Source organism: Larus michahellis, chromosome Z (assembly GCF_964199755.1).
Source record: "Larus michahellis chromosome Z, bLarMic1.1, whole genome shotgun sequence".
Taxonomy (NCBI): Eukaryota; Metazoa; Chordata; class Aves; order Charadriiformes; family Laridae; genus Larus; species Larus michahellis.
The window spans coordinates 87273297-87287495 of NC_133930.1; the positions used below are offsets into that span (position 1 = coordinate 87273297).

At 53.1% G+C, this 14199-nt stretch overlaps 1 protein-coding gene across 1 annotated transcript in view; it reads right to left on the reverse strand.

Annotated features, from left to right (window-relative positions):
• Positions 1–14199, reverse strand: part of PAX5 (paired box 5) — a 136760-nt gene that overhangs the window by 67750 nt on the left and 54811 nt on the right. The gene's annotated exons all lie outside the window — the stretch shown is intronic.

A 14199-nucleotide genomic window follows, 5' to 3' on the forward strand; every position in this document is an offset into this window, starting at 1 on the left:
GCTGTCTCCCAGGTCACCACCACCGAAGCCCTCGCTCGCGCCGTGGGGCAGCAGCAACCCCACCCCGTACCCGACATCTCCAAGTCATCGCATCCTAATACTTTAAAATTAATGAATATAGGCAGAAGTGTGCACACCAGGAAGGCTGTGCACGGAAACCCCCACCTCAGCCTGACAAAGGGAAGGAATTTGTAACATTAGATATGGTTCGGAGAGCTTAATCCAAAGCAGCCCTAATTAACCTCCCCAGGTTTTCAGGAACCCAGCGCCCCTCGCAGCTGCACGGGCACCGGTGCTGCTCCGCCGGCGATTTTACGGGAATGGAGCATCCACCCTAACGCCTCCTGCTCAGCCACCTCGAGACGGGATGGGACGGGACGGGGGAGGCACCCAAAAACCCACGTACCACGGCCTTAACACCCCCCTTCATAACCCACGTCACATTCCCTGTGCTGCCACCAAAACCAACTCTGCTCCAGAGTAAACACAATTTACACAGCTGTTTGGGGCCGAACACCAGTTTCTCTTTGTTTTTGGCAACATTGGGCTCCTTGCTGCCTCACGGGGCATGGAAGTTTGATTTCAGTGGTACGATACTTCTCCCTCAGTTTAAACGGAGTATTTCTGAATCTCCCTTTCACAAAACATACATGTTTTTGAAAAATTAACAGCTGTGCTTTGTTTTAGCCCAAATGCAATTAGAATTGTGCGCATCCCCAGAGATTCCTCTGAAGATAGTGGGAATTAGCCAGTGCACCCTGCCATGAACACATTTACCCTCATGCTTCAGCATAACTGACCTGTTTTTGACCCAATCTTCCGATTATCTGCATGTGGGAAACAACACGCTACGTTTTACATTTCCACGGTGCAATCCATAAGCGGACGCAGCCGTTCTCAGATTTTCCAAAGGGACCCCCAAATCCAATCTAAATGCCAAGAATTTACCTGTTGTTTTTCTTTTATACATATAAATAGCTGCATTTCCATTCGCTCTTTGTTTCTCATTTTCATTTTGTTCTAATATCTGCATGTAAATGTCTGAAAATAGCATCTGTAATTGAAGATTATGAAGTATAGCCAGCTCCTGACAGGCTGCTAAGGAAGATGGATTATCCTCATTTTTCCGTAAATTTTGTCAATTTTGGAATTCATAAGCTATCAACACTGATCAAAATGTGACCGCACAGCTGTGTCAAAGCGGACGGCGCGGCGCCGGGGAGGACGGCTCTCCCCAGCCGCCCGGACGGGGGCACACGCTGCGGGAGCCCTCCCTGCCTGCTCCCTGCGTCCACATCCCGCCCCACCACCACACCCCCCAAAAAAAAAATAAATAAAATTCAAATAAATAAATTGAAAGCACGCAAATTCTCTGGTGCGCCGATTCACATCACAAAGCATAATTTATTGCATGTTCTCCCTTTTTATTTATCCCTAAGTAGTAAACACGATTTCCATTCAGGGGGTTCGTTATGTTCCACTCCTACCAGACAATCACGGCACACTTGAGGCAATTGTTTAGCCTCTTCCTCTCAATTTTCCCATTACTGGGAGTAAGTACTGTTGGGACTCTTTAATAGCCCGACTGCAGCCCATATCAATAACAGATGAGGTTTAATCGTCCAACACAAAAATTATTTAGGCTCAGTAAGGACATTCAATGTCATTTGCATAATGGCATTTCTATCCTGAGCACCTAACCCATCGTGCATAAACAAGGCCCTGGGACCATAAATAATAATAAATCATGACGTCCGCGCTCCTCTTGCTGTAATAGGAGCCTCTCTTTGTAGAAATTATTTCAGCAGGAAATGGGCACTGTAATTTTAAAGACATGTGGCATTGCACAGGCCAGTAAATCACACCCGCGCGCACACACGCGCTCCGCGGCTGCCCGCGGCGAACAACAAAACCCCACGAAACGGCCCCGCAGAAAACAGCTTCACGCTGAAAGCATTCCTTTTTTTTTTTTATTATTATTATTATTATTTCTTAGGCAGAGCTAGCAGACCAAATAAAAGCAAGGTCTGGACAGCCTGCGTGGCGTCAGGGCATGCGCACGGGGGGTGACGAACCCATCGGTCTGACGAGTCCCCACCTGGCTGCCCATCGCGCCCCCATCCTGGAGCCTCTCCTGGAGGGTCCGGTGGGGGGACAGCAGAGACCTGCAGACCCTCGCGGGTGTTTCCCAGCCAGGACTTTCCCTGGTCATTCCCGGCGGGGGCAAAGGAGCCCACTGGACCCTTACTGCTGGTTTGCAGGGAGAAGCCTCCATAGGAAATCACCCAGCCCAAGGGAGGTAAATGGGCACAACCCCCCCTGGTGAGCGGCGCTGCTTTTCCAGGCTTCAGCCTCACCAGCGCAATAACTCGGACCTGGATGAGCAGCAGCTGCAGCGCTCAGCGCTGACCTCTGCTTCGGCCAGGATTGGCAAGTCTCACACATTTATCCCCAACAGCTCCTTCCTCTCGCGGTACAAACACTGCTTGGTTCCCCCAGGACACGAAATGAAGCCATGATGGACTCCAGCTCCCACCCTCCCTCCTCAGCGCTGCCGGCTCCGGCCCGGAGCAGGGGAACTTGGAAACAGCCCGCTGTTTCCACGCCAGAACCTCCCAGTTCAGCTTAATGAGGAATGCGAGCAATTTTGCACAACAAATGCTGCAGGACCCTTCTCCCGTTGCCGGCACTGCGCACCCATCCCGACCACCGCACAACAGCCGCCTCCCCTCCCCGAAGCAGCATCGCCCCAAGCCCCCTCCGACCACCCCTCTCCCAGCCTTCTCCTCCTCCTCCTCCTCCCCCACGGCAGCCCCACTCACTCCTCTCCAGCTTCCCCCCAGGATTCTCGGGGTGCTTCTTGTCCCCATGGCTCCTCACCCCGGCACCCACCGCCCCGTCGTCTCCCCGCTCTGCTGCAGCCTCAGCCGCCCGACGCGCAATGCCAAGAGAAGGGGCACCCAACTGACACCCAACTGAAATAAAGCATAACACACCCCACCCTGGTGGAAAAAGCAGTTTGCGTGTTGTAGACACAGCACGTAATCCCTTTTTGCCACCCACGGCCACAAGATATTGCTAAACCCCACTGTTTCTCAGGTTGGGAACTGGACACTTTCACCCCCAGCAATAACAGTTTCAGCTATAAGAGGAGGGAAAACGCATGACCCGCTATCACAGTGGCTCCACTGCTTCCACTGAAGCACCTGGCGTGGGCGAGCAGGGAAGAAAACACAACTAGCAGCACCATCAAGTATTTCCCTACAGAGAAGTTCCCTTAGCAGAGAACTGCTACAAAGCAGAAGTACGAAGGCATACTCGGAATCTGTCTGAAGTTTAAATCAATATTGCCAGATCTTCAATCCATCCTACCAGCAGCTCCTGACTCTTGAGAAGCCTTGTGCAAATTTGCAAGAACAACATTTGTATTTGAACAATGTTTGTATCTCTGAACAGGTTGCCCGAGAGGTGGTGGAAGCCCCATCCCTGGAGGCATTCAAGGCCAGGCTTCATGGGACTCTGAGCAACCTGATCTAGTTGAAGATGTCCCTGCTGACTGCAGGGGGGTTGGACTAGATGGCCTTTAGAGGTCCCTTCCAACCCAACACGTTCTATGATTCTATGATTTCCATAATGCTTTCAGATGAACCATCTGAAGGCATTTCACAGATGCCACCTGAGAATCCTTTCATAACACCCTCTGTATCATGTTACATGTTGTGCACAACAAACCGGTTCCAAAGCAGTTCCAATGGCAAAATATCCCCAGGGAAGGGTTTGTCTCAGACCCAGGCCCGGGGGGGGCAAATCTCTGGCCGCAGCCAAACCCAGAGAGAGAGACATGGACTCTGCTGGGCTCTGTGGCAAGTCCAAGCTGAACAAACCCATATCAACCCATCAACTCCCGAATTTCAGGCCACTTTCAAACCTGGACACAAACACACACTCCTCGTTTCCCAAAAGACTTTCACTTTTCCTGTTGGGGTCCCTGGGAGCCTGGTGACACTATGGGGGCTGGAGTCTTCTGTTTTCCATTCTGGGGGTGGCAACTTTCTCTACAATCCTGAATTCCCCACCAAATCCCCAATGTAGATCTGACCACATTAAAAAAAAAAAAAAAAAAAGAAAGAAAAAACCAACCAAACATAATCTTCCGAAGTTGTTCTTCCATTTCTTCACCTGTAGCCAACGCTGGGATGCAAAGGGCCACAATACTGCAAGCCAGCTTTCATTACAGCGTGTTTATGGAAAAGACAGAAATATATGGACAAACATTGTTTCCGGAAGATTTACAAAGCATTTTCTGGTTACGAGTCCTCAGCGGTGGCGGGTAGAGTAGAGAGGCAGCAGGAACCGCACTCGGTGGGGAACAGCCCGTGCACGGAGGGCAACGCGACTCCCCAGATGGCATCCCTAAACCGGAGCGTTCTGTGCAGCACACGAGATGTGCCAGGGTGGGACGCGGGGGCTGTGCGGTGGGAGACGCTTCTTCCCCTTCCCAGGTGCTGCAGGCGATGCTTAGTGGGGAGGGGAACGATGGGCAGGGGGAAATCCCGGGAATGGCGCAGAGCCGTGACATTCAACAAGGATTAACGGGCACAAGGATTTACCCTACTAATCTCATGGGGTAAACCTTGAGCTGTTTCCCCCTTTGCTAATTATCTGAGACCCGCTGACAACCAAACCTGAGCAGCAGCAGGTCCAGGGGCTTCGGGACAAGGCGCTGGAGAAGGAGGGTCTGCTCTCATGGAGAGTGTCACCCACCCCGCAACACCTGGTTCTCTCCTTGAACACCCCCCTCCATCCCGACCGCACAGGGACAGGGAAACGGGCTCCATAGTGTCAGCAAAAACACCCAGGAATGTCACAAATTGTCTGCACAGGGCTATAGAAAACAAAGCAAAACACACAGGCTGACCAAAGAGCGTTGTACCTACAGGGTACCTATAGGACACCTATAGGGTACATTTACCCATAGGTTCCAGGCAAAGATCCTCTGTCTGGTGACACCCACCGCCTGCTGGAGGCTCTGCACCTCCTCACCACCGTGAACGGCTCCAGCAAGGGACTTCCTACGGGGAAAAATCATCAAAGATGACAGCTTTCGGTGAAACATTTCAGTTTTTACCAAAACATTCTTTGTTGGAAAGACAGGTTCAGCCAGACACGCTGCTGTTGTAATAATCATCATTTTGCAGCTGAAACGTCGGCTGCGCTGGAGGCGCCCCGGCGCTGCGCACGCCGTGAAACGTCACGACAAGGGAATGGCATCGGGCACCCAGAAGGGAACCCACTGCTGGTGTGACCCGAGGGTCTCTCGCACCCTGACAGACTCCCTGATTTTTACGCCAGAAGTGTATTTGGGGTCACATTTTCCAAACTTTTCTCTACCTACAGTCGCCAGAACCAGAGAGCAGCCACCTGCCTGAACGACAACACAGACACGGGGTCTGTGCCTTCAACAAAACCTCCCACTCGTGCAGAGCTTCTCTACTTGGCAATGCTTGAAAACTGCTCATCAGCCACGTAATCTGATGGCAATTTCTCATCTACCTTATTTTTATCCATTATTTAATTGCGTGTTTTAATTATTTAGACAGGTCTCTGTAATCGGTCAAACGCTTTTAGCCAAGCACAGCATTTGAGGAGCACAGTTCTCCTGCCTGGCTCCACTTCCATTTCAGAAAGGCACCGCTGCCCCCAGCCCTGCGGGTTCAGCTCTGTCTGTGCCTCGTCTGGACTGGCCTTGGGTCAGTCTTGGCCTGGAGGGGACCTTTGCAGCACGGAGAGCGAGCCGAGGAAACCCCTGCCTCTCCCAGGTCGACCTTATTCAATTATATTTTCAAGGTGAGAGGAGCAGGGCTGAAACCATCCCCCTGTGCGTTAAGCTGCTCTCCTAATTTAACAGTTTCCGTCCTTTCAGAATTAATTATTTTTTTCATTTCAGCAGATTCTGCTGCCACCAAATTTTCAAGAAGCCATTATTCACATGAGCAGGGAGGAATTTTGAAACTAGCCCTTTTTTCTGGAAGCAGCTTGTCTCCACAATTGCTTTTCGTCTTCATACAACCACTTCTGTAGGTTGTTTCACTCAATCCCTAAACAAATGGCAACCCAAAACTATGTCATTCTTCTGAAACCCCAGCACCTGCACTGAGCAAGTTGCTTAGGCTCCTGGGCGCCTCGTCCATCTCACCCCACACGATCTGAGCTCTCCCACCCCAACCACGCTCTTTACATTGCCCATCGCAACCATACGAAGTCACATCATAACCATTGGAAAGAACAGCAGGTTCTGGACATCAAGGTTGTAGGATAATCCAGGCTGGAAGGAACCTCCGGAGGTCCCTCAAAGCAGGGCCAGCTATAGGGCCAGGCCAGGTCGCTCAGGGCTTTATCCAGCTGGGTCTTGAAAACCACCACGGATGGAGACTGCACAACTTCTGAAGGCAACCTCTGCCCTTCCTGACTGTCCCCAGGGGGAAGAAGTGCCCCCTTGGACCCTGCAGAGCCTCTCCTGCGCCAGCTCATGTGTCTTGTAGTCCCACTGCCATGAAGAGTTTGGCTCCTTCCAAGATGCTTTAGCCCATTGAGATCTCCAGGTGTTCAACCGCTGTGTAGGGAGCATACTTTGAGAAACTCATCTTTGTTGATTAAAATGATGGACAGATTTAGAGAAAGTCTACAGAATGAGTGTGAAACAGCACGGATTTTCAAACCAAAGGGTGGAAACTGAATTTGAAACTATTCAAAGCTTGTGAGATCCAGACATTTACTGGAGACTAAGAAGGCTTGTTCCATTCTTCAAATGCAAGCCCTTCACCTCAAGTATAATGTGAGCAGACCAGGCTTCAAATAAATCAATGGGCAAGTGTGTTTACTCACAGATTAGTCTCTCCCCCTCTTGCAGGGCTAACACAGACGTAAGGAGGTTGGTCAATTTTGCTATGACATAATCTCGGCCAACTGGTGCCATTAAACAACGTTATCTTTTTTACACAGTGAAAACGAGCTTCAGGACAATTCCGCAACTCTTTTCCTATGCAAGTGGAGCATCACATACATACATACTGTAAAGTGCATGGATGACTCCCCTGTCATTTTTCAAACGGACAAAGACTACATGAGCAATTACAATTCCACTCATCTTACTCATATATTACGCTTTGACGTGATATTGAAAATCTGACGGGTGGCCAGTAAATCACTGCTCTCCTCAGCTCTCAGGCAGAGTCCACTGTTTGACTGGCTACTGTCTGTGACTTCTGTAATGACAGACTTCCCATTATCTCTCTGCTGGTGACATGAGAACTTGGAAAGAGGACTCCACTGAAGACAAAGATGCGAGCTTTTATTTAAAACTTGCTGATGTGATAGACCTCATTTATCTCTCTATATTAAAAAAAAATAACTGTTTATTGCAAAACACATGATGAACAAAGAGATACAATTAGTCAAAGCCAGTTCCGAAGCTGCAAGGAAATGTGGGCACTCCTGGCAAGGTAACACAAGGGGAAATTTTCTTACATTTCCCACCTCTGTAGCACACTTACGGAAGCTGTGGTGAGTCTCCTGGAGGAGATCACCCGCTGCCTTTGCCGGACTCTGTGTTCCACTGTCGTCACTAATCCCCGGGTGCAAGGCCGGTGTGAAGTGCCGAGATGAAACTTGTTGACTGGTGAAGCATCCCCTGCCCGCGTCACCCAACAGCAACGGTGCGAAGGCTGCCATTTCCAAGCACCGCGTCCCCAGCCCCGGGGGAAAGCGCACACTGCACTCCCCCTCGGTGGCGTTTCAGTCCCTGGGGAGCCCCCAGCCATGCCTGGACACGGGGGAGACAGTCTGTCCTCGCTGGCGCTGGACCTCGGCACCTGCCGCAGCACTGGAGCGTTACTGGGACGCCAGGGACAGCAGCCGGGGACACACTGGCCACGTGCCGCACATCGCCAACACCCCCTCTGCATGAGCCCCCGCCCTACCCGGGGAGCCGTCCTGGGGGAAAAACATCCCATGCTGCATCCATACAGAGCAAAGAGACAAGAGACAGGGACAACGGAGATGTCGGAGCTCCAGACACAGCAAGGCTGGCCGTTCCCTCAGCTCAGGAATTTGTATTTTCACATATGGTCATACCTGAGAGCAGCCAGGGGGAAAAAAGGGGGATGTTTTGCAGGAATGCACTGCAATTCCTGAAGGCATTGTCTGCCTCGGTGTTTTGGGATTCCCCCTCCCTGCTGGGGCAAGGGGAGGAGGTGACAAGGTCCCAGGCTCTGCCCCGCCAGAACCAGACGTGGTCCCTGGGCAAAGCCAGGTGAGCTGGGAACGAGCCGCAGCAAGCCCAAGGTGACAGACTCGGCACCTGCATCGGCACAAACCCAGGCCATCGCTGGGGCATCTCCAGTGAAGTACCAGGCACTGGGAGACCTCCAGTCTTTCAAACACACCCCGAAATCCCCAAGACGTGCGCACTGCTGCTCTCCCCCAGCCTGGTTCTATGGCAGCGATTTGGCCACACGTTGCTGTGAGGAGAGGGAAGAAGCCAGGATGGCCCAGCAGCTCTATTTCGTTTGCTTTTTGGTCCGTTTCTTCAGGCTCTGACTCACGGCAGCTGGGCTGAGACAGACTGACCCAGGGGGACAAGAAGCAGCCTGTGGGCTTCCTGACACGACGAGCACCTCCACGCTTTGCCAGCACAGCAGGGTCGGTGCGGTGAAACCCCGGCTCCATCCCCCGGCAGCGGCACTGACGGGAATTGCACGCTGGGCACCAAAGACCCCTGGAAACTCTCCCTATCACCTTCTGGAAAAGTTTGCAGGAGAAATTCCAGGCTGCCCACCACCTCCAGACCAAGCAGGAGAAGCCGTCACCAGCTGCTCCCGTGGGAAAGGGCATCGAGCTCAGGTGGGTCGCCAGGCACCCCCCGCTCTCTCCCTGGACCGGGGAGCGGGCATCCCTTGGGTCACCCCACCTGGGTGTCTTCCCACCTCTTTTGCTCAGTCAAAGACCAGATGTTTCCATCCCAGCCCCAGACCACACAACACCCCCAGGTGCCCACGCAAGCTGCAGGGTGCTCGCGGCAAAGATGATGCTGATGCGGAGTGACGCAAGCAGGATACGCAGCTCCTGTCACGTTGCTTCCCCAGAAAACTCTCCACCACCGCAGCCCCCCGTCACACAAAATACCAGGTGTCACACCACACGGTCCGCAGTGACTGTCACCACCCAACACGACATGTCACAACAAGACTGCACGCGCAGGGAATGCTGTGCAGCCTTCAGAAGCTCACGCACATACAAAAAAGGCTTGTAAGGGAGGGCAGAGCGGCAAGGACGGGAATGGGAGGTGCTGGCCCAAGGAGTCGTGCTTCCTACTGCTAATCTAAAATAAAAAAGGCTTTCTACGCGTAGAAGCTGATTTTCAGCAGGAATAAGTACCCTGGCAGGGTTCTCTTCTCTTTCTTGACCCTACAACAGAGCAGAGCCAAAGGAAAAGTCGGTGCCCGGCTCTGTCCCCAGCAGCGCGACAGAAGGATGGAGGGCTCAGAGAAGAGACTTCAGCCTCTCTGTGGCACCGTCACGGCATTCGGCTGCTCCCTCTGGATCTGCACTGCAGGGAAACTGCTTTCCTCTCCCCAGCCACCACTTGTCTTCCCCATCCAGACAGCGAGACCTTCGGGGACAGCCAGCGCACAACACCCAGCCCCGTGCTGTTCCCAGCGCCACCGTCATGTGAATAAGCGACAATGCTGGTGATGGTGAACAGGAACAGGGATCCCGGAGGCTCACCCTCCAAAGCCAGGGGCCGTGCAGAGCTCCGAGCCCCCCGGAGGACCCGCGAGACCCCGGCAGACAGAGGAGCTCTACCTGGCACCTCTGCAGAACCCTGTTATTTGGCCGGGAGCTGATGGCTGCCTGTGAACCGGAGGCCGTGGTCAGCAGCATCATCTCAGGGCTTGAAGAGCTTTGAGCACGGAGCAGCCCTTGAACCTTACGCAGGGAGACCGGGGCAAGTGCCACTGTCGTCTCCAGAGAGCTGCTGCTCCGTCCCAGTGAAGCGCCCTGTGTTACAGCGGAGCAATGGTCCTCTGCAGTCTTTTCTCAGCCCCTTTAAATTTTGCTGTTATTTAAAGATACTACTCAGCACAAAACAATATTACCAGCCTGAGATCTCCTTCTGAGCAGCCTCTGACTCCCTCAAAGGACACTGTCCTGCCGGCCGGCAGAGATGGGCAGCACCAGCAGCACGGGCATCTCAGTGGCCCGGGAGGCAGCCCCCCGCTCCCGCACCGCCCGAGCACCCCAACACGGCCCGTCCTGCGCGTGCCCCGCACCCGGGGAATCAGCGGAAGAACCGCGGCAAAGGGCCAGCACCGCAGCCCACCGAGTGGCGAGAGCACAGCAGGGCCCCCCCAGGGCGGGGAGTGCCGAACCCCCGCTCCAGCCCCAGCGTGCTCCATCTCCTCCATCCGCATGCGGGGACGTGGCGCCCTGTGCCCCCCCAAGCCACGTCTGCCCTGCCCCGGGAGGGGACGCGTCCCCTGCGGACAGCGGGGGGGGACAGCTGCCTGACCCCCCGCAGCGGTCAGGGGCGCCCACCCTGCTCCCAGCTGCCGTCCCCCGGCCCAGACCCCGCGCCCTTTCCATTCGGTAGGGGTATTGATCTGCTGGCAGCAACGGGCTGGATAATTAGCCAGGAATTAGGGTTTCTATTACAGCCAGGAGGCTGCCCCAGCTGATTTATCACCTGAATAATTTACTGTGATTGAAAGGAAATTAAAATGAACTCCATTTGACAACTGTGCGCTTTTATGGGCTTTAGTGAAGACTCAAAAGCCAAATTAATAGCCTGGTGTTGTTTAATAGTCTACTGAGAGTAAATATGGGAAGGTTTTTCCTCTCCTGATGTGCTCTCCTAGGCTGGATTTTAGAGTTGTTTTCTTTCCCCTCCCACCAATAAAGCCACGGGCTGGGCCGGAGGCGGCTCCAGCTGGGAGAGCCGCAGATGTGGGAAGCGTGGAGCCGCCCGCGCTCCCCGCGCCGCCCGCAGCCCGTCTCCGCAGGCAGAGGGGCTGACGCTGACGGCAAAACGGGGGCGAGCAGGCAGCACCCGCCACTGCCCCCGCCACCACCAGCACCAGCACCGCCACCAGCCCAGCCCATCCAGCTGCCGACTCCAGACAAGCTCCGCTGGTGCAGGACAGGGACCGGCTGCTGGCTGGGGGGGAAACGGAACATCACGGGGGTAATGCAACACCCACAAACTCGTACCAGGCCCTGCGCACCCCGATGGCCATGTCCACCCGCTGCCACCCCCACGGGGCTGAGGGGATGCTCCGCTGCCGTGCACGGTGCCGAGCACACCGAGTCTCGCCTTCCCGACCCGCCAGCACACGAGGAGCTGTCATCAGAGCCGGCAGAGCGATGACAAACTCCGCTTCTCCTTTTCCTCTGTCTTTTTAATCTCAATTTTAGCATTTGTGTCCATTTGTCGAGCCGCGTGTTCTTGTCTTGTTTTCCTTGCTCTTCATTTACCCCACCCTGCCACTCAAGCCATGGGCAACAGCTCACACCTACATGCTGAAATCTCTTCTGCAGGTGGCACATCAAGAAAAAAATTTACTCTGGATGTTCAAATATAGCCATGAGTTAGTGGCATAATTTTCACTGTTACCAGACAACACAAAGTTTTGCGATGACACAAGCAAATACTAGCTCTGCACTTCTCATCGCAAGTCTCAGGGTACTTTAAGAAGATCCTCAGCAGCCAGTCTCCACCCAAAGGGAGCGTCCCCCAGGAAAAAACATATTATTCACACAAATAGAAAAATGAGTCACCCTTTCTGGCTTTAACTGACTTTTTCTTGACCTTTCTTTTATCTGACACGTTTCTGACTTTTCCCTCTTACTCCCGAAGATCAAACCCCAACACTAAGGAGGACCGTACATCTCCACACCCTCAGGAGCTGCGTTCCTGTGGACGCACCATCCATCACAGCTCCATACAGTGAAAAACAAATTTTCATCTTTCCAAGAAGATAAAAGTAAAATCTGAAGATTTACAAAAGGACTTGTGCCCCTCCCTTAGTGAGTTCAGAGAACTTCTTCATCACCACTGTCTCTGAAACAGAGGGGTTTTAACGCTGTGCAAAAATCCCCTCATTGCAGGAGAGTTTGGACTAGACGACCTTTAAAGGTCCCTTCTACCCCTAACTGTTCTATGATTCTATGATATTTTTTCCATTTTTTTTCAATTTATTAGTAATTTTTTCAGGTTCATTAGTTATCCAGATTTCATCTGCCTGTCCTTATCTCGAGATCCAGACTTATCTGCACTGCCTGGTTTCTACCTAAGACCAGAATATCTACATTTTATCCAGAAATAAATACAAGAACAGACATTCAGTTTAGTTCTAGCTACAAGCAATGGGAAAGCATCAGCAAAGGCCTGGGAATTATCCGCTATTAGCTGCACGCAGTTCCTTCTAAGTCGGTGACCTACATAGTGTTGAATCTGGTCACATCGTGTTATGCCTCATTATGGCCCTGATCTAAAGTCTATTGAAGTCAATAGAAATATTCCTCTTGGCTTCAATGAGTATTCGATTGGACCCATGTGTGAAGCTGAAAATACAAGAGAATCCATTTCTGTCGTGGACAGAAATCCAGCATTGATAATTCTCTTCTTTATTCTGAAGAGATTAATGCACTGCCTTTCCTGTCAAGTGGATCCTGCTGTGTATCCTTCACCCCACGGTTTTCCCCTGCAGAGGCATTCCTCTTGCTCCCATGGCCACCAAAAGCACACCAGTCCGTGAGCGCCAGGCTTGCCCCCTGCACCCGTCCAGCCTCCCCTGGCCCCGGCAGGTCTTGGTTGATCTCCAGGAACATCTCCCACCCATGCTTTAACTGGAGAACGCATCCGAGTCAATGGTTCACGCGAGCTCCTCCATCCTTCTGGCTGGAATGGTGGGAAGCCATCAGAGGATGATGGGCCTCATGGGCATCTCCAGTTCCCCCAGCCGGTTGCTCCTAAAGGACCAGGCACTGGAAAACCACACCACTTGCAGTAGCAGCTCTGTGCACCAGAAGGACATGGTGGGTTTTGCCAGTGACAGGAGCCAGGTGGGAGTACCATGGTCCGCCATGGAGGTGGCTGTACAGGAGAAGTCCAGGGCGGGCAGGAAAAGCCACTCGTTGCGTCAGTACAGCTTTGCTCCCAGGGAGGTCTGGGTGCCCGCAGCGGTGGGACTGCACCGGGGAGCCGACAGCGGGAAGCAGCAGAGCTGTCCCCACACACAGAGAGGCGCCGAGAGGAGAACCAAGCCGCTGCCAGCCCGGGAGGCAGACGCTGCAGTGGGTCTCCCTCTCTGGGACCTGAGGGCTACCCAACGTTCCAGCCCTGGACTTTGTCCTGGCCGATGGTGGCCAGCAGCCACGAGCAGAATGGCAGCACAATGGAGGTGCTGCAAACACCCCACTATATGCATTTCAAATTCCGGGCCCAGAAATACGTGAAATCAGTTTTCCACGAACATTTGCAGCCAATGCAAATCGATCATAGGCTGTTTGCAAAAAATGAGCACAAAAGGCCACAAACATGAGGGAAAGGCATTGATTTTACACATGGATTCATGTTTATAGCAGGTTCTGTGGGGGCCAGGGTGCTTCTAGAGCACTTTATGCCTTGGCGACTCCCCATAACACACAGATGTGAGGGGAGTCATGGAATTACGGAATGGTTTGGGTTCGGAGGGACCCTAAAGCCCACCCAGTGGCACCCCCTGCCCTGGGCAGGGACACCTCCCACCAGCCCAGGTTGCTCCAAGCCCCGTCCAGCCTGGCCTTGAACCCCTCCAGGGATGGGGCAGCCACAGCTGCTCTGGGCACCCTGGGCCAGGGGCTCACCACCCTCACACCAAAGAATTTCTTACTCTCTGTATCTGTCGGCACCATGTACCTGTGCCGCAGAGACACCTACGCACACACGGCCGCAGCACCCGGCATTAGGTGGCAAAACGAGGCGCATAATATGAGATTCCTTACTTCTGCCCCGCAGTGCGCGCGGTCTGACAGTCTTTAATTATACAAACACACGGTGGGATCCCTGCCTCACCCAGAGCATGCCACGGGCACCGTTTCTGAACAAAAGACTGCCTGCTATTCTATTTTATTTTCCTGTCATTGTCCAGCAGTTGCCTT